The sequence below is a fragment of the Choristoneura fumiferana genome, chromosome Z (assembly GCF_025370935.1).
Source record: "Choristoneura fumiferana chromosome Z, NRCan_CFum_1, whole genome shotgun sequence".
NCBI classification, from domain to species: domain Eukaryota; kingdom Metazoa; phylum Arthropoda; class Insecta; order Lepidoptera; family Tortricidae; genus Choristoneura; species Choristoneura fumiferana.
Window position 1 is genome coordinate 41,804,500 of NC_133472.1, and position 22,380 is coordinate 41,826,879.

The window sequence follows — 22,380 nt, forward strand, 5'->3', positions numbered from 1 at the left end:
CGTGTACCCTGACCCGAGGTAATATTATCTGTGGTTATTTCCTGCTGTCTGCCAGTTTTAATTTTTTAAACAGTAACCCTAAGATACTTGCACTCAGGCAATGCAGAAATTTTTGCAGTATTTTAATTGCAGTGAGCCCTACTGACCTTAGTTTAAAAAAGTTGGCGTGACGCTCGCTAATCCGTCAAGGTGCGCGCGGGCGCAGACCCCGTGACGTCACGCGAACAGGGCTGCCAACGTTAGCAAATATAACGAATTATAATCCTACTATATAATTATAATATTATAAATGAGTTTTGTTTTGGCAAAACAAGGTATCTGGAGGAGATACTCGTAGTGTTTAGTCGAATCAAGCTCCTAGGAATAGTTACAGTGCTAATCTTAGGTTTTAAGAGTTACAGTGCTAATTTCAATGAAGTTCTTCAACGTTAGTAAATCAGTATTCAGTATACTCTCTCAGTACAGTATATGGTATTATATATATATATATATAACAGTTGTGGTCATATAATTAAGAACGATTTTTTATAGAGAAGATTTTTTCAAAACTGACAAGTGTTACTACTACTGCATGTATATTTTTGTACTTCTCTCGGTATCGTAAAACTTTTCCCGTACTAGCGGTTAATTCATTTATACATATAATTGGCTAAAAAATAAATAGATAAACTTATACATTACATCTAAACCTAGTATTACTACTTACTGGCTGGTCATATAATTAAGAACGCTGAATAGTTTTTATTTTTTATTCAAATTTAAATAGAGAACGGACCGCCGCTTTGTGGTTTTAGTTTATAATATTCGAATAATTTTGGCGCCATTTAGTGCCGTAATAGTCCTTAAAGGCAATTGCTTCATATAAAAACAATGGGGAAAAATAAAGTTGTGATAAATCTACAAGAGAAGTAAAACTAAAACTTCGCGACAAGAATTTGGTCGTATAAACACATAGCCGATCATCTGCAATGTTCAAAAACTATGGTTTCCACGCCATAAGCATTTTTGCCACGTATCAAAACTACTTCAAATGTTCCGCAGTGTACCTAAACAAAGAAAGTCATCTCGTCGAGATGATCGAAATATCGTTCGTTTGGCAAAACACAATCCTTTTAAAGGGTCTAATGAGTTGAGAAAAGAATATTTTGGCGAAAACAACCCTTCAGCAATCTCGGCACGCACTATTCGAAGGCGTTTGGTAGAAGAAAAGTTGCACGGAAGGATAGCAAGGAAGGTGCCTATGTTGAAACGGTGTCATAGGCAAGCCCGGCTTGCATTGCAAGAAGATATGAAAACTGGACAGTCAGACAGTGGAAAACGTTCTTTTTTCTGACGAGACAAAAATAAATAGGGTATGTTCTGATGGCAAACGATATGTAAGACGGCCTCCAAATAAACCATTCGACCCAAAGTACACAAAAGTGACTTTAAAGCATGGCGGGGGAAATGTAAAAATTTGGGGATGTTTTCTGGACATGGTGTTGGACCTGTTAGGCTGATAGAAGGAAACATGGATCAATTTCAATACAAAAAACATACTGGAAGAAACAATGTTACCATATGCAGAAGGCGTGCTTCGGTTATTTGGACATTCCAGCACGACAATGATCCCAAGCATACTGCACGTACCGTTAAGGAATTCCTCACATCGCAATCAGTTTTCTGTCTTAGATTGGCCAGCCAACAGCCCCGATCTTAACCCAAATAAGCATCTTTTGGTCGAAGTCAAGAAAAAGGTTTCAAATCGACAGTGTGGCAATTTAAGAGAACTGTATGACGTATTCTTAGAAGAATGGAACTCTATCTCTCTCGCGCGAAATGTCAAAAATTGATAGATTCAATGCCTCGCCGGTGTAAGGCAGTAGGTTAAAAAAGCCGTGGACATGCTACTAACTATTAATTTTAGTTAAAATGTATTACATTGCTTTTTTTGTGTACAAACTTCACGTTAGTGTGATTTAGTTAATCTAAGTTTCAAATAAAAAAACTTTCGAACAGTTCAATAAATCGTTCTTAATTATTTGTCCAGCTTCATTACTATTTGAATTGTTACTAAAGAAAATAAAAACAAAATTTGTAAAAAAATGACAGCAATTTTATTCTTTATTCTTAATCCCGTTTGCTCTATTCATGTGGCTGTTTCATAACGTAACTAGTTACTTCTAAGAAGGAACCACGACTACACATGACATGATTTAGTAAAAATAATCTGGAACTTCAAATCGTTCTTAATTACATGACCACCACTGTATATATAGATTGGGGTCTAAAAAAGCTAATTTAACAGTGTTACCACAAAACACTGTAAGCTAATTTAACAGTGTTACCACAAAACACTGTACTTGAGTTACAGTGTTACCACAAACACTGTAACTTGAGTTACAGTGTTTCCACAAAACACTGTAACATGAGTTACAGTGTTACCACAAAACACTGTAACTTGAGTTACAGTGTTACCACAAAACACTGTAACTTGAGTTACAGTGTTACCACAAAACACTGTAACTTGAGTTACAGTGTTACCACAAAACACTGTAACTTGAGTTACAGTGTTACCACAAAACACTGTAACATGAGTTACAGTGTTACCACAAAACACTGTAACTTGAGTTACAGTGTTACCACAAAACACTGTAACTTGAGTTACAGTGTTACCACAAAACACTGTAACATGAGTTACAGTGTTACCACAAACACTGTAACTTGAGTTACAGTGTTACCACAAAACACTGTAACTTGAGTTACAGTGTTACCACAAAACACTGTAACATGAGTTACAGTGTTACCACAAAACACTGTAACATGAGTTACAGTGTTACCACAAAACACTGTAACTTGAGTTACAGTGTTTTGTCATGACACGGCAGAAATGCGAAAGTTTGCGAGTGAGTGAGTGAGTGAGTGAGTGAGTATGTTTGTTACTCCTTCACGCTGAAACAGCTGGACGTATTTGGATGAAATTTGGTATGTAGATAGCTGGACATCTGGAATAAAACATAGGCTACTTTTTATCCCATTATTCCCACGGGATAGGGATAAAATCTCATAATAACAACCGCTGGGCTTAGGGTCATGAAATTTGAAAAGATTGTTTTTAATGTAACGTCAATGAAAACCACGATTTAGTTTTCGGGAATTCCCACGGGAATTTTTAGAAATCCCGGACTTTCAATTCAGCTGCTGGATCTAATGATTTACGTGTGCGAAGCCACGGGTGAACACTAGGCCTTAATATTATTGTAAAAAAACTCGTGATGGCCTGGTTTGACCTCATCATCATCATCATCATCATCCCAGCCAATTTACGTCCCACTACTGGGCACAGGCCTCCTCTCAGAATGAGAGGGCTTGGGCCGTAGTTCCCACGCGTGCCCAGCGCGGTTTGGGAACTTCACACATACCTTTGAATTGCTTCGCAGGTGTGTGCAGGTTTCCTCACGATGTTTTCCTTCACCGTAAAAGTCGTGGTAAATTTCAAATTTAATTACCTAGTTTGACCTATTGCGTCTTCTCTATTGACTTTCCAATACAATAACTCTTTATTCCACACCAACGCATGGTAAACAGTAGGTAGGGTACCTACATAAAACACAGGTACCTATATAGGTACATAGAGATTTTTTAATATAAGCAATAGGCGGCCTTAACGCTTCAGAGAGATCTCTTCCAGGCAACCTTTTAAATGACAGACAATTGAAATGTTAAATTACATTCGAAATTTACCACGAGCTTTACGGTGAAGGAAAACATCGTGAGGAAACCTGCATAAACTAACGAAGCGATTCAATGGTGTGTGTGAAGTTCCCAATCCGCACCGGGCCCGCGTGGGAAGCCCAAGCCCTCTCGTTCTCAGAGGAGGCCTGAGTCAGAGTCATTGTATTTTATTGTGATAATTAGGACTCGCCAACCCTGAGTAAGAAAAAGTAACTAGTGCATTAAGATTTATTTCACCTACAATGTTACCATTTTCGATGGTCAAGAGTGATAGGTCACTGATGGATGGCTCATGTGGAGATAAGCGTACATTGTAGGGGCATTGAGCTATAACAGTGCAAACCATACTAAACATCACTAAATTAAAAAAGCCCATCCATACTAATATTATAAATGCGAAAGTGTGTTTGTGTGTATGTTTGTCCGTTTTTCACGTCGAAACGGAGCAACGGATCGACGTGATTTTTGGCATAGAGATAGTTTATGGGCCAGAGAGTGACATAGGCTACTTTTTATCCCGAATAAACCGAATTCAACGCGGGCGAGGCCGCGGGCAAAAGCTAGTTCGAAATAATATGATAGTATGGCATTTAAAATACTCAAAAAACCGTTAATGGTTTTGTGCTAGTGCTGCACTCTATATAATTTGAAATACGAATTTTCAAAGTAGTGACGTAGCAACTAATAATAATTCAAATCCCTTTTTTCGAAGTTGTTTAAGAAACGTAAACTTATAATTATCAAAGCGATCATCGAGTAAGCAATACGCGGAGATGGCCGATACGGCCCCAGGGGTCGCCCGTGCATCAAGTAATTAAAGTCCGTACCAATCTTGGAATAGAATGTTACTATCTTAACTACAGCTGGTTTCTTGTTGGTGACATTCCTGAACATTAGGCGGCGGATTTATGTTTTTTGTTGTTTGACGGAATCCCGCTGTCATGATCAGTGTTGCCTTATTGACTTTCCCCCTTATTCAAACCTATTTTAGTTAAAATGCCGCTAAAATTCGTTTGTCCTTATCTGTCACTTCGACATTTGTATTTGTTAGAAAGGGACAAAGCATTTGTTAGTTAACATAGGCTTGTTAAGTTTTATGAATAAGGGGGTTAGTCTTTAAATCTAGCGATTTTTGGGTCTAGGGTTAGGGTGCTCGTGGTAGGTAAATTTCAAATGTAGTAAGAGAGCCGGGTTTCGAACCCAGGATCGGCTTGGCGTGTGTGAAATTCCCAACCCGCAAGGGACACTCAAATTATAAAATCTAAAATACGGAATTTCGTCGAAGAACTAAAGTCACCAACATAGCTGGAAAAATATGCAAGTTGAAGTAACTGGCCGGGCCAAATCGCTCGAAGCACAGATAACAGTTGGGACAGAAGAAAGACCATACGTTGGCAGGTGGACTAGGTGGACTGACGACATTGGAGGCTTTTGTTTAGCACTTGGTGATGATGACATTAAAAACCGGCCAAGAGCGTGTCGGACACACCCGAAATAGGGTTCCGTAGCCGTTACGAAAAAAATAAGTGATAGTTTTCTAAGAATTTCGTATTTTATTTTAATCTTCCAAGTTTAGGTATATTTTATACCTTAGACCGCTATTTACTCTTAGGGGCTGATTCACCATCCATTGATTAGTGTCAACTGACCGTTAGATGTGATGCTGTCTCCGTCTATTCGAACAAATAGAGACAGAGACATAGAGACAAATAGAGACGGCATCACATTTAACCGCCGGTTAACACTAATCAATGGATGGTGAAACAGCCCCTTAAACTACTAATAATTCTCAAGCAAACTTAGCCAATGACTTTCTGCCAAGTTTCTTGCGGCGCATTCTTCTTGGCAATGATGGTCTTTCCGAAAGCGCTGGTAGTTTAAAAAAATGACGTGTAAAAGTGCCCATTGCGGCCTATTTACTGAATAAATCATTTGAATTTTGAATTTGAATTTGAATTTTGAATTTTCAATATAGTTTTCCTTGAAAGTTTGATATATTTACTACCATCCTGAATTTTTTCAAACTTTTCCACCCACCGGTTTAGATTTTAGAGGGGGGAGGGGACGCTCGATTTTAATGAAAATTTGCACTTTAAAGTTGAATATTTCGCAAACATATCACTGAATTGTAAAATCGTCTTAGCAAACCCCTAATAGTTTTAAAAGACCTATCCAACGATACCCCACACTATGGGGTTCGATGAAAAAAAACCACCCCACTTTACGTCTATTATGGGAGGTACCCTAAAAAAAAATAAAAAAATAAAAAAAATATTGTACCATTTTGTCGGCATAGTTTACATATATATCCGTGCAAAATTACAGCTTTCTAGTATTGATAGTCCCTGAGCAAAGCCGCGGACGGACAGACAGACAGACATGGCGAAACTATAAGGGTTCCGTTTTTGCCATTTTGGCTCCGGAACCCTAAAAATGAATATCCTCGTTGAACTTTACGTCTATTGTCCTTTGCATTCATACATTTCAAACATGAACTACTACGATATCTTACGAGTACAGTCACCAGCACCAATATCTGACACAATAAGCGTGCATAAATATCTGACACGACTCTATTTCTAGGGCCGGAAGGACCTGTCAGATATTTTTGCACGCTCCGCTGTGGTAGATATTAATGCTGGTGACTGTACCTAGGTATCTCATTTTAAAAAGCTCAAACAGAAGATACGAGATGCTAGAAAAAACGCCGATAGCCAATGTTAAAACTGTAAAGACAGTTTTTAGTATACCTAATTCTGCGAGGTTTATTTTTTTGTGCTTTACAAGCACAACATTATTAAAGAGTAAACCTCCTGAGGCCCTTTGGGAACAAAAGTGACCTCTGGCCTACAGATCAACAAGAGATTCGCGACCTAAAATGCTTCCTAGGGTGACCAGACTTAAGAAATTGTTACATTTTTACAGTTTTAGGCGCTTTTTGTGATTTAGGATAAAATTTGAAATATTGAAGTTACATTTTCCCGTGGACACAGGATCGTGTGATGTGGGTGGGTGTGTGAACTTACAGTCGACGTCATAAATAAGTGATCACTTTTTACCTTGTCACTTTAAGGTCATGTTTGAAAAACCATACGACATCATGTAAAGCGACAAGGTACAAAAGTGATCACTTATTTTAACATATTATATGTATAGGTATATATTTACTGTACACGAGTATTTTTTTAGGCATTGTTGAAAAAGATTACGATATTCGTATATTTTTTTGTAAATTTAGAATTAAATGCCAGATCTGACGTTTAATGCGAAAGGCGCGGGTCACAAATATGAATTTGATAGCCCCCTTCCCCCTCATGTGGGGGAGGCCTATGTCCAACAGTGACGGACAACAGCTGAAAGATGATTGAAATTATATTTAGTCTTAAACCTGGCAACCCTGTACAATGTTTGAGATACAATTTTTCGCATGTACTATGAAACAACAATGGCGGGCGCTCAGCGAGCTCTTGTTAGAAAGTGACCGGACCTCTTATACTTTTTTCTTGTTTTCAGATCAGAGATATGGCTGTTTTAAATTTATCTACACGTAAGACAGTCGAGAAAAATGAGTGGTGTAACGGGATGGAAGCTTTTCGCTGCAAATGGAATATATCGGTTCGCATACTTATCAAAAGTCCGAATGTGATGTTTGTCAGAATGATCGTTTGTCATAACTCTTTTTTCTCCGAATCCAGTAATTGTTCAGAATTGTTATAAAACAAACCTAACCTAACCTATAGTATTCTATAGGATGACCATTTTAAAAATGTCAGAAAATTTTAAGGTTTCAATGGGAAAAAATTGTGACAAACGATGATTCGGTCAAAAATTACGGTATGACTTGCGAAGAGTATGCGAACTTTGGCGCTCCCGGCATGCTGACATTACATACAATGCAATACAAGTTTTATATTATCCGATCCTATCATACTAACATTATACCTAAATCAACAACTTTGTGAGTGAGTGAGTACGTTTGTTACTCCTTCACGCTGAAACGGCTCGACGGATTTAGATGGAATTTGGTATGTAGATAGCTGGACATCGGGAATAAAACAAAGGCTACTCTTTATTCCGATATTCCCACGGGATAGGGATAAAATCGCGAAACAACCAATGTCCCTAACGTCCGTGAAAACCAAGATTTAATTTTCGGGAATTCCAACGGGATTTTTTTTAAATCCCGAAATTTCGATTCAGCTGCTGGATCTTATGATTTAAGTGTGCGAAGTCGCTGGTAAACACTAGTGGTTCATAAAAACAAAAACAACATGGCAGACAATTTATCGTTCTATATCATAATCTCTTATTATTTTACAATGAAAAACAAACATTTTTAGGGATAATTTTTGTTGTGGTTAATAAAAAACAAACATTTAACAATCTTCAAAATGTACGACGTAAATAGTACTTTTGTTTTGTGATGACGTCAAAGACGTGTAAGTATTATTTAAAAAATCTGCGAAAATAATTTACAGGCTTCAGAGAATATACTCGAACAATTTAAAGAATATACTTGTGTTGACTACGTTTAGCAGTTACATTTCCCACCAAAGTACAAAATAACATCGTGACCAAAAGTTGGCTAAAAACACGCCAACGTTGGCGCCAACACCGGCCAACCACGAAACAATGGCCGTTCCCACATCTATCGCTTTACGTCATAATCTTTATTATAACATTATTCCGTGGTCTAGTTCGGAACCGGCACTAAAAAGTAATGGTTCAATTTAAACCACAGTTTATTGAGTTAACAAAGACGCAGTTATTGTGAGGTGAGCGTGGCTAATGATGGGTAAGTAAGTTCGCCGAAATAGTTTTTGATAGAAGAGTCGCTTCACCGAATGCTTTGTTGTTATAAATTCGAATATTAAAGTACCTATGTAATAATTCAGTAATTTTATCGCGTAGAATATTGTCGATTAGAATTTAAGTGAGGAGAACATTTTTAATTTCTTTTTTCAAAAGTGACTCCTACCTTCTTCATTGGTAAAGTTCGGAATTTTCCAATAATTCCAAAATTACTCAAATTATATTGTAGCTGGTATTATTTTATTTACCGTAATATCGTCTATGTCCTGTCAATAACACGTAACATTGAATTTTATATTTGTTTTTTTTTAATTCACGTTCATAATTACATTGAACTTTACCACGAGCTTTAAAGTGAAGGAAAACATAGTGAGGAAACCTGCACAAACCTGCAAAGCAATTCAATGGTGTGTATTTCCAATCTGCATTGGACCTACGTAGGAACCAGTAATAGAATGTATATAGGCTGGAATGTTGATGATAATGCAACAAAATTAAGAATCAGTTCATCTCACAGTCAAAGTACTATGTAAAGCATCCAAAAAAAACATAAAAATACTCAAGTTCAACGACCGACCTTCAAATGACATTGCCTAATTCGAATACAATAGACATCAACGTGCGAAAAAATGTTTCTTTACAATCCACATCCACAGCCATTAGTACATTTTTGAACTGTTAGTTATATGTTAGTTCTGTACTGTTAGCTACAGTTTCTACTTGTAACCGTTAGTTGAGAAACATACAGATATATACTAAAATGTAGATTGGACCAAGGCCGGTCAGTACTTTCAATTTGCCACCTTATAAAGGCTAGCCGTTGCCCCCGACGTTGTCTGCCCGTGGGATCTTTATACTTTCCCGGGATAAAGAATAGTTTCCTTATCTAAAATATTCGCAAATTTTCTTTGAATCTTTCCGGCCTATATGCGACCCATTGCTGCGCACAGGCCTTCTCCCGAATAATGATAGTATTTGTCAGCCTAGGTGACCTACTGGTTTGACCTATGGCTTCTCAAGGACAGGATCGTGGATTCAAATCTGGACTAGCATCTCATGAAACTCGAAATTCATGTGCGAAATTACATTTGAAATTAAAAAAGTAATTTTTAATTTTTTGCTTAATTTGGTAAGGATTGTTTTAGCAAACCCACTCGTGCTATATTTTATAAACAGACTAAAATTGATATACGCAAGTCCTCTTTAAGCCACTTCACACTTTCGGTTGGTATTAAATTCATTCGTTTATGTGAGTGCCATTTACAAAATAATTTTTAATTTTTTTATTCGATTTTAAGTAGTTTGTCCAAGAATTTTTCAAGCAAACCCACACCCAATATTTTTTATCAGACTAAATTTGATAGGTGCAAATGCTCTCATAATGGGATGTTACACTATACCTAAGTATTTAACCGTTTGGAAAACCATTAATTACTTTAAAAAAAAGTTTTTTTACGGCTTTATTTTGTTCTAAGGAAAACGAAAGCGTTTTTCTTTAGATATTGAAAACGTATGCTTCAAAAAACAGTTTATCGCCTATTTGTACCCGCGATAAAACCAAGTCTGTGATATCGTTATTCGACCCGCAGTGTTCAACGAAACAGTTATTGATTTTGCCACGAAACGGCTACTCCGTTATTTTATAAAAGAAACCGTTTCATAAAAACGCCGAGCTCTGACGCGCCATAAAGCGCCTTTAAAATACGCGCATGCGCTCCCTTACAGACTTTTATTAGTAACATAACAAGTGTCTCGGGACTTCTTTGATTTACACGCATATAACGCGATTTAACGACGGTATTTTATTGTTTCTTGTTTTCCGACCGTTGGAAGCTGATAATGTCATCTGAGATGCGCTAGGACGCCAACTTGGGGCTGCCGCTAGTTTTATACAGCTCTTTTAACACCGAACTTTGAATTAGTCATGTAGAGGTCATATTGGAGTGGGAGAAACGTGGCGTTTGAGGTTTTGGATGTACGTTGTTGGTTTTGAGATGAAGATAGCCGTTTACCTAGCTGTTGTAGTTGAATAAATTATATCTTTGATTTGGTGGCAAGGGAACGCCGATGGAATTCGATTCACAGGCTGCTTAAGTAATTATAATTATTTGATTCGTTGCTTTATATTCTATTTGTTAAACCAAGATACTAAAGTGACAGTATGAAATGTCAAATGTAAAAACAATGTGACCAGCAAAATACGAATAGTGCGGCTCTCTGATTACCGGTTGTGGCACATCACTATTTATGAGATTTAAAAAACAGGTAACACTTGAAACTTCATTTTAGTATCTTGGTTTAATAAATAGAGTATAGGACAGGTGGGCAATGTAAGGCCAAGATTTTGTCGTAGAAAATTAAGAAATATTGTCGATATTGCCAAAAAGGATACATTACAAATAAATATCTATACAGACATAGAGCCAAATATGTAAAGGTACATCGACCTCATACTTAGTGACTAAGGGTGTATAGAGATTTAGATAAAAAAAGGTCGAAAACCCCAATATTTACATTTCAAAGTTCAATATCTCAAAAACGGCTAAACCGATTTATATCAAACATAGCTAAGATCCACCACAAGAAAACTCACTCTCACAGTACCATCAGCCAAATAATATGTGGTCTATCACTTTAAAGTTGATAATCGTTAGCATGTCATAAATCAATAATGCCATAGACGTGTCTGTCAACTTGAAAGTTCAACTTTAGCATCATATCTGGGGGCACGGCAGTGCCCCCCGCCAAGTCGAGCAAAACAAAAAAACAAAGTCACGGCCTTACCATACTTTTCTCGAAGCCATTCAGGCTATTTTCAACACCCTGTATTTTTTGATGGGTAAAGCTAGAACCCTGAATTTTCAGTTAGCTATTGGGCCTAATGGGACTTAAATACATTATTTATCTGATAGGAACTTGTTTAAAAATTGATAGACCACTTATTTGGCTGATGGTTCATCTGTTCGAGATCTACGATGTCACAGAGGACAGACAGTGGCGTCTGACAAAGTCCGGTGATAAAACATAGCTTGTACTATAGATACTAGGCAACGGATAAACATACTAGGAGGTATATAGATAAATACTTACTTGTATACGTGTTAAACATCCAAGAGCCGAGAACAATTCGTATTATTCAAACAAATATCTGCCCCGGCCGGCACTTTTAAACACTTACATGCATTTTTAATTTTATAATCCGACTGTACTCTTCATAAGTATAACGTTAATACAAGTAAATAAATAAAAATGAGATTATCACGTTAATATCACTTATCGACAGTGGCTTGAGCCGTAAAAATTGAATATAATGTCGCTGGTGAAAAGTTGAGGAAGTATTTGAATAAAGCAAACGGTCCAAGTTAAAAGAAAGTGGCGGATAAATTACATTTAAGTACCGCCTCACCGGGACGGTGACGTCGCCGGCTGCGTACAGTACCACTACCATGGGTTTACAGTGACCGTACTCGACAGCGACGGCGTAAATTATTTGTAGGGGCGCTGTACAATTCTCCATACAAATAATTTTCGCCGTTGCTTTCGAGTACGGTCACTGTAAACTCATGGTAGTGGTACAGAGGGGCTAGTCTGAAACTCGAAAATCGTAGTTCGTATCGCACCATCCCTTTCACTCGCGTATTAAATGATATAAGCGTCAGCGGGACGGCAGCATACGGAGTTCGAGTTTTGCACTTCGTAGAATAGGACCAGATGTAGTGATGTTTTGTCATCGTATTTTGCCGGATAAGTCCGTATTTATCTTGCTGTCTCAACTAGCTTACTGAAGCTTACTAAAACTAATTGAGGAAACAAGATAAATACAAAGTTAATCGAAAAAATATTATTTAAAAACGTTATTCTCTAGATCTGTATCCAAACAATTGGCGACGCTTTGGCAACGTCGTAGATTAGGAACGATCCATACAAAACGATTGACTTAAGTTCTGCGTGACACGAAAATTATCCATACAACTGGCCCCAACAAAGTGCAAAATTCGAACTTCGTGTCTTGTCGTCCCGCTGGTGCAATTTTTTTAATACGAGAGTGAGAGGGACGGTATGATACGTTGTTCGAATTTCGTAGTAGCCCCCCGGGGTAGTAGCCTAAACAATTGTAATTCAGTCAGATTATGCTGATTAGGGCCAAAATTATACAATTCGATGTTTTTTATTTATTCTTTCCTTCTAATGTATTTTTCTGTGTATCGAAAATGTGTAAATAAATATCTCACACAAACACACACACACACACACACACACACATACAAGCAGACCTATTAATAAATATTAGTAAGATTAAAAATTATTACAAATCTATTACTATCTCAGAATTTACGTAATAAAGTATTTTGTGAATACATACTTGAAATTTAAATATCGTTATAAAAATGACCATTAAAGTAAAAGTACTCGTAAATACCGAAACCGATATTATTATTTGGTATCGGCAACCGAATAGCCCACACACACACACACACACACACAATACAGACATAGGTTATACTAAAGCCAAAGTGTTTTTCCTGATTTCAAATCTCTAACAAACATTAATATTCCCCGCGGCCCAGGCATACTGCGAAATGCAAAATTCGGCCTTCGTATCTTGCCGTCCCGCTCACGCTTACATCATTTAATACGAGAGTGAGAGCGACGGTACGACACGAAACTTCGATTTTCAAATTTCGTAGTAGCCCCAGCCGCCTGTGACTTGCGCACGCGCCGACGTCTCGTAGAGATCGGCCATAGAGATGCACCCGCGCGATGCCCCTGAGTTGTGGCCCGGGCGGACCCTAAAACGTACATCAGATAGACGAGTGTGACAAGACTTACTGCGTGAGAGTGGACACTGCGTCTGCGCAACGCAATCGCTAGGATAAGAGTTGCCAGCATTTTTTTTTTCAAAGAAAGGACCATGGGCAACTTTGTATGGTAAGTGTACCAAAAACCAACAGTGCTGAGAGTTAAGCGGCAATTACACTAAGTCGTTCACCTAATACGGTCGCCGGATTTGTTTCAAACTACTTCTTTTTTTTTATTCGACTGGTTGGCAAACGAGCAAGTGAGTCTCCTGATGGTAAGCGATCACCAACGCCCATAAACATCTGCTGTTGCAGATGCGTTGCCAACCTAGAGGCCTAAGATGGGATACCTCAAGTGCCAGTAATTTCACCGGCTATATTACTCTCCACGCTGAAACACAACAGTGCAAGCACTGCTGCTGCCGGGTTAGCGAGCAAGATGGTGGTAGCAATCCGGGCGGACCTTGCACAAGGTCCTACCACCTGCAAACCACCACCGGTGAACGAACGTCGTCTTTACATTAGTCTGTCCGTCTACTGCGGCGGCCATGTTAAGGCGGTGGCAGCTGTCGCTCACCGAATGCGGCCGACTACCGTGTTCCTTACACCTTTACGGTCGCCGCATGCAGCATTCGGCGAACGACTCAGTGTAGTGGCCGCTTTAGGTCACTAAAAATGTCTGCTTGTCTACTTTATGTCATTCTACGGGCACCAAGTTCAATTCCATTGCAAAGCTGAGATATTCAAGTTTTATTCAGAGTAAATATTTATAAGAAACTGTGTTTTATCTTTAAAGTCCTCCTTATTATGGCTTCAAATATCCTGGAGGATAATCAAGACAGATTGACTCGTGAAAAAGTTGTGTAAAATTTATTTATTTGCCAATAAAAAAATACAGCATTACAGTAAAACCAATGCGCTGTAAAATTCAAATTATACTTACAATAAAAAACACATAAAGACATTAAAACCAAAAAAAAAGTTATTTAAATTTAAATTCAAATTATACTTACAATAAAAAACACAAAAAGACATTAAAAACAAAAAAAAAGTTATTTAGGGATTTTTATCCTTGCTTCCCTAAAGCGACGGAAGACCACGCCCTCTGGCCAGAAATCGGAGTGCAGGAACATCTGCTGGTGCTTAGCCGGCACTTGGAGTCTAAAAGAGCGAAAATTGTTGGCTCTATTAGACTCGAGCGGGCGGATAAAAACCTCGGCTCCCTTCAACCGACCCCGAGCTGCCTCGCGGATGTGCTCGAAGACCTTCTCTTCCGTCGTCTTCGTGTCCAACCGCGATAGGTAGAAATGATAATATGTTTGTAGCCTTAACCCATCCTTATCATTGTTCTCGAAGATTTCATACAAGCAAGATTTCATATAAGGTGTTCTACCGATATTCTTAAAAAAACACAGTTTCTCATAGATATTTACTCAAAGTCAAAGTCAAAATATCTTTATTCAATTTAGGCTATAACAAGCACCCATGAATGTCAAAAAAAACCACCACCGGTTCGGAACAGCCTCTGCTGAGAAGAATCCGGCAAGAAACTCTATACTAACTCTATACTCTGACTAAAATATGTATATCTCAGTAGTTAAGCAATGAAATTCAACTTTGTGCCCATAGAACGAAATAAAGTAGATAAGCAGATCCTTTTAGTGACCTAACTCTCAGCTCTGTTGGTTTTTGGTCCATTTTGACGCATGGTCCTTTGAAGAAAACTAGTTTTTTTGCTTTAAATTCCGATTGCTTGCATAACTCTCCCTTAAGATCTCTACCCATTACACCGTGTCATACCATGACCGTAACAAGACCGTGTCAGGCTAAAATATATTCTTTGTATTGATAAGCCGTGGTGGCCTAGTGGTTTGACCTATCGCCTCTCAAGCAGAGGGTCGTGGGTTCAAACCGCGGCTCGCACCTCTGAGTTTTTCGAAATTCATGTGCGGAATCACATTTGAAGTTTACCACGAGCTTTGCGGTGAAGGAAAACATCGTGAGGAAACCTGCACAAACCTGCGAAGCAATTCAATGGTGCGTGTGAAGTTCCCAATCCGCACTGGGCCCGCGTGGGAACTATGGCCCAAGCCCTCTTGTTCTGAGAGGAGTCCTGTGCCCAGCAGTGGGACATATATAGGCTGAGATGATGATGATTGATAAGTATGAGACTATGGCCACTAGCACGTTCGGTAACCAACCGTCGCCGTCGCGTATCATGTATGCGTTTGACATTCCGTTCCTGTCACGTTCCGGTTACGGTCATGACATGATACGGTGGGTAGAGACCCTTAGTGTCCAAAGTCCGAGGTCAGCTCAATAGGAGCATGCTAAAATATAAACTACTACTAGCTGAGCGGCCCGTCTGGCAGCTCGCCCTCTCTCTCTATCCGGTAAGCTGCAAAAGCCAAAATAAAGTTTTTCTTGACTGGAAGGCACAGGCCTCCTCTCAGAACGAAAGGGCTTGAGCTGGTCCCACGCGGGCCCAATGCGGGCGAATTGCGAACTTGACACACAATTGAATTTCTTCGCGGGTGTGTGCAGGTTTCCTCGCGATGTTTTTCTTCACGCATAAATTTCGAAAAAAGTCAAAGGTACGAGCCCGGCTTTGAACTTACGAACCTCTGTAGGAGAGGCCATAGGGCAAACCACTAGGCCACCACGGGTTGTCTGTGTATAACCAGGTGGGCCTGAGGAGCAAATCATTAAAACATATTGTAAAAGTTACTCGTCAAACTGGACGAAATAGTTCAGCGACATTAAAAAAAAAATTACTCGGCAAAGTTTATTCGAAGAAGCATTGTAGTCAATTTTAAGACTTTTATAGCGTGACATGCGACGTCTGGTCTCTAGGATGGCGTACATTTATACTATTTAAGTAAATTAAAAATGTAAATAAATAAATAATAAATAAATATCACGGGACAATTCACACCAATTGACCTAGTCCCAAAGTAAGCTTAGCAAAGCTTGTCTTATGGGTACTAAGCAACGGATAAATGTAATTATATAGATAGATACATACTTAAATACATGGTAAACACCCAAGACCGGAGAACAAACATTCGTATTTTTCATACAAATATCTGCCCCGACACGGGAATCGAAGTAAAGAATGAATTGTTTTTAATAAACTCTGAACTAATATCATATGAACTGTATGTGTATAAATTAAACATCACAAATAGAGTCATCACATCACCTAGTGTTATACAGCTATCTACGCCAATACTCGCATCATAATATAACTTAAATCTCATCTTAATGTATATGAAAGTCGTCGGAATTCAACAAGTCACAAGTTTCGTATTGCCCACCTGCCATTGAGGACACAGTATAAAACAGAATGTCATCTACGTACACCGCGCCCACCGGGCTTGATTTGATTGATGCTACACCTCGCGGTTAGTTTTTATAAGCTGACGTCACGTAGATTTAAAAAAAAACAGCCGTGGTAGCGCTAGCCTGTTTTTATACCTGTGGCCGTGTAGCAGGCTAGCACTTCTGATTTTTCCGAATTTATGTGATAGAGACCCAGGCACCTTTGTTTTTTTTTCAAAATTTAAGAGCATAATTACATTTGTCACTTCATCATCGGCTTTTCGTCCTTTTTAATATCGTGATGAAACTGAACAGAGGGGCTACTACGAAATTCGAAAATCGAAGTTCGTATCGTACCGTCTCACTGACGCTAATATTATTTAATACGAGAGTGAGAGGGACGGTACGATAAGAACTTCGATTTTCGAGTTTCGTAGTAGCCCTTCAGTTTGTGTGAAGTTGTAATTCAATCTGGGCCTGCGTGGGAAGTGCAGTACGAGCCCTCTCTTTCTGAGAGAAGGCCTGTACCTACCAGTGGGGTATATGTAAACCGGATACTCACAAACTTAGTAGGTAACATACAATAACGAAGCTTGCCGAGTCAAAATTACGCAAATAAATTGTTCTAATTTTTTTTAATTACTCCGCCAGTTAGATAATAGAAACCATAGGTTTTTAGGGTTCCGTACCCCAAGAATCACGCCGTACGACACCATTTAGCATGGCGTGACGTCACAGGCCCCCACTCCCGAACATTGCGCTCCATCTTTGTCATTATTTGTTAGATTGACAAAAGAAAAAAAAATACCTAACCTAACTGACGGACTAAATGGAATAATATGTTTTTACCCAGGATCTACTCAATAAGGGCAAGAGATAGGCGAAATATCGCTAGATGGCGTTAGTATCGTGAGGTTTTTTTGACGTTACGGTCTTGCTTGCAATTGGCTCATTTAGTTATTAGCCAATTAGGGCTATCGCGTATGAATTCTTCGCTAGAGGTGCTATTGTAGCGTGAGGTCTCCGAAATGTCAAATCTCATTGTTTTTGGATGAGCTACGCGGGTTTATTTATAATTAGAATAATTTTGTGAATATTTATCAATACCTGAAATTAATTATGGCAAATAATAATATGCGTTACGGGGCAATGAATGTATGTGTTTTGAGACAGTTTGGTCTTTCGGAAACCTTTGTCCTCTCTTTTTTCCTAACAAAACAGGACTACGCAACACTGTGGCATGCTCGATATTTTTATGGTACGGTTTTAAGGTACAACATATGATTTTAATGTAAATTTTGTTTTCACGCCCGTAGTGACTTACCACTATACCTACTTCAGGCAAGACTTTGTCTACAATGGCGCCATCTGGTGAGCGTGTGTTTAATTTCGACGGGTTATTCTAAAGAAAACTCTTTAAAATTTCATACCGTTTTATACTGTGATCTTGGTGAATTAATACAAGAGTGTTTAGGTACGTTAAAGATTAAGATCTTAGATGGTTATCGTTGGTTGCTTCATAACCACGATGTGAGGAAGTTAGTATATTTGAATGTCGCCACGGGGGACCGCCGTCGGGTGGAGATTGTACTTTGACCGTAATTTGTAAAGACCATGTTGTTTGGACTCAGTAGTATAGAAGGGATCATAGACGCGAAGACGTTGACAGGAATTTTTGCGATAAAGTTGAATATCTCAGGCTGAACCGATTTTGATGAAACATGTCTTAAGAACCATCGCTGGAAAACCTGCTTTCAAATAAAAAACCGTATTCAAATCCGTCCACCCGTTTAGGAGCTACTGTGCCACAGACAGACAAACAGGCACACAAACTTTTAAGACCCCTCTTTTTGCGTCGTGGGTTAGAAATTAGTAGGTCACTTTATTATATAGATCTATGGTGAGAACAGTATAATTAGCATAATATATACATAACCGAGCGCTGTTTATTAACCTATCGATATATTACAACGAAAATCACCACATGCTAACATCTACGAACATTATCATACTCATTTGCATATCGGCATAAGGATCTATGATATTAGATTGCTTACATAGGTGGTCTTTACATACATAGGTACTTGGATGGAACCTTTGTGCTTTGTGATACTGATGACTTTGTGTTTTTTTTTTTTTTTTTTAATTCGATTGGATGGCAAACGAGCAAGTGGGTCTCCTGATGGTAAGAGATCACCACCGCCCATAAACATCTGCAACACCAGGTGTTACTCGTATATTGACATTCCATACATCTGCGAAAGAAGTCTTAGCGGAATTGATTATGAAACGGTCCCACCCTGGTTCCTCGTCTGTAGGTACAGTCAACGATATAAATAAGCGATCAACTTTGTACCTTTTTGCTTTCACGCGGTACACAATTTCGCATGGCTTTTCAAACATGACTTTAATATATTATGACAAGGTACAAAAGAAATCACTTATTTATGACGTTGACTGTACGTGATTAAGCTTTTCTGTATTGCCTCTACCCGTGGTTTCGCTTGAGATGTGAGAGATTAATTGTAAATAATTCAGAATTTTGCCAAAATTCCCACGAAAATTCCCAAAGTTTACAACGATCATGAGATTTTTTTTCTCTTTTTTTTTAAATAAGACTTGACACCAAATTGACCTAGTCCCAAACTAAGCAAAGCTTATACTAAGTATGGATACTAGGCAACGGATAAACATACTTATATAGATAAATACATACTTAAATACAATTAAACATCCAAGACCCGAGAACAAACATTCGTATTATTCATACAAATATCTGCCCCGGCCTGGAATCGAACCCGGGACCTCAAGCTTCGTAGTCAGGTTCTCTAACCACTTGGCCATCCTGTTATCATTCCGTTGCAATATTGGATTAAAAAGTAACCTACGTTTAACTACCTTATTCCTAACTATCTTTTGCCTGCGGCTTCGCCCGCGTGGTATTCGGTTATCGCGCGCTGTTCCCTCGGGAACTGTGCATTTTCCGGGATAAAAAGTAGCCTGTGTCACTCTTGGGCCCATAAACTTTCTATATGCCAAAAATCACGACGATTCGTCGCTCCGTTTCAACGTGAAAAAGGGTCAAACATACAAACACACACTTTCGCATTTATAATATTAAGATTGGTTTTTTGGAATCTTTTTGTATTTTTTATTTCAATTCTAAATTTTTTGTTACTTTTACGGTCCTATACTAACCTATAAACTAAGTAAGTATCGAAAATACAAACTGAAATATAGATGCACAGAAAAACCAGAAAAATAAGACCAGCGCTGTGAATCGAACCCAGGTCCTCGGCATTCCGTGCCGTGTGCTATACCGCTACACCACCGCTGGACAGCCAGCGCCCCAGCCAGCGCTGCCAGCCAGCCTGCTGCTGCCGCTGTGTCCAGCGTGGGTCGTTGTATTTTCGATATTTATAATATTAGTATGGAAGTATGGATTAATTGTAGACAGCTGGCTATCTGTACTCCGAATTTCATCCAAATCAGTCCAACCGTTTCAGCGTGGAAGAGTTCTAAGCAAAGACAGTCCAATGCCATTTGGCTCACTTCCAGTGATCGGATTGACTTGAAATTTGAATGCAAGTACAGTCAGCAAAAAGTACAGTCAGAAAAAAGTTTGCACATATAAAAATGCACTTTTTAACAGAAACTTTTATTACAAGCTTTTATTTAGTTTCACCTGTCCCGTTGTCTGTATGTCTGTCTGGCTGTCTGTCTGTTTGTCTGTAGTCAAATCTTGCAAGTTAAATTCGACCAACTTTCAGTAGTAGATAGGCTTGAAATTTGGCATACTTATGTAAATCACGTGACAATACAATAATCTAGTAGTAACATCCTGGTAGTCCAGCCAGGATCGTCTCCGCAGGACGGACGGACGGACTTGAAATTTGGTATGCAAATGTAGTTTGGGTGACAATGCAAGTACAGTCAACAAAAAGTACAGAAAGATTGTGTTAAAAATGTTTCTTTATGGTTAGGTTATTTTGTACTATACTATGTATAAATGATGAAGCAATTTCATGTAAACTGGGTCCATATCGACTCTCATAATTGTCACAATTCGATTATAGAGTTCTACAAGATAACTATTTAATAATTTATAAAAAAAATATGGTTTCGAAGGAAAAAATAATAATAACAAAAATTACATTATGACTTGCGAAAATTATGAGAGGACGAGCACCTATGTAAACCAACTACTTATATATTTCTTTGTTACCCGTTTCTTACGATTCTATAGGCGACATAAAAAAAACACGTCAGTGGCTTTATTGTTTAAACGCTTCTTAATTCGAGGTTATTTGTTTACAATCTACACGTAGCGGCGTCTTCAAAGGCGGCCATTAGACGCCGTTACACAGATACTTTCAAGAAAAACCTGAAGTGGATAGTTTTCGATTCGATAAAGTTCGATTCGGACATAAACCGTAACCGGAATCGATTATTTTATGTGCCAATGTTTAGGCTGTGTTGCCACTAGAGATGTGCGAAGACGTGTTGCGAGGTGGGTGAATTGCAAAAAATTTTACATAATAACAATGGTAATATATTGAAAAGATAAAATGATAATACAGTACATTAAATAAAGTAAATAAGAAGTAAACAAGGTCAGGCAATAACCAAATAACTACAATAATAAAACCTAACCAATATATATATAAGTAGCATGTAACATGGAAGCATATGTGAACATTATATTTTAATTATAGATGAGGGCTCGCCCGCCCCTTGCACTCCTGAGTTATAAAATCTTAAATAATATAGATTATTAACTAACTAATTATAAAATTTTGTAATGTTATTCTTGGTGTGAATTATCCCGTGATATTTACTTATTTATTTACTTATTCTGATTTATAATAAACAGTTTAATTTGTTTTTAGTTAAGGGCTTTATTTAAGAAAACTTAATTGATTCCCTTGTGTTACGAAAGTTAGTCATACAAACTATATCGGTAACTTTCGTAACACAAAGGAATCAATTCAGTTTCCTTAACTAAAGCCCTTAACTATGTAGACTTTTTTGCAACTCACTCAGGAATGTATTTGTCATGCATGAACCAATATAAACGCTTCAGTTACCTACAAGTGAGTATCCTCGCTGAGCGGGATGGCAAACGAGCAAGTGGGTCTCCTGATGGTAAGAGATCACCACCGCCCATAAACATCTGTAACACCAGGGGTATTGCAGACGCGTTGCCAACCTAGAGGCCTATGGAATACCTCAGGTGCCAGTAATTTCACCGGCTGTCTTACTCTCCACGCCGAAACACAGTGCAAGCATTGCTGCTTCACGGTAGGATTAGCGAGCAAATGGTGGTAGCAATCCGGGCGGCTTGCACACGGTCCTACCACCTGCAAAAACCTGCGCATCTCTAGTGAAAAGAGTATCTCTAGTCGCTCGCTCCGCGGAGTGATATGAGGATAACTAAATGAAGCATCTCTATTGGTTCATGACAAACACATTTCTCGCACATCTCTAGTGGAAACGCAGCCTTAAGGCGCTGAGCTGCCTGTGTCGGGTAATTTCAATTCAACAATTAAAATACGCGCGAAAAAAAACTTTTGTTTTAATATTACTTCACAAATAACTTTAAAGACATACTATTTGCTATTTTAGGATTAGTCCTACAAGTGTTAAGTCCTACGTTAAATAAGAATATGGGACTGTAAGGGGCTGTTTCACCATGGATCCATTGATTAGTGTTAACTGGCGGTTAGGTGTGATG

The 22,380-nt window shown here is 38.4% G+C and overlaps 1 protein-coding gene across 1 annotated transcript in view; it reads right to left on the minus strand.

Annotated features, from left to right (window-relative positions):
* LOC141429229 (LIM/homeobox protein Lhx9-like) overlaps window positions 1-22,380 on the minus strand; it is a 140,256-nt gene that overhangs the window by 106,901 nt on the left and 10,975 nt on the right. The gene's annotated exons all lie outside the window — the stretch shown is intronic.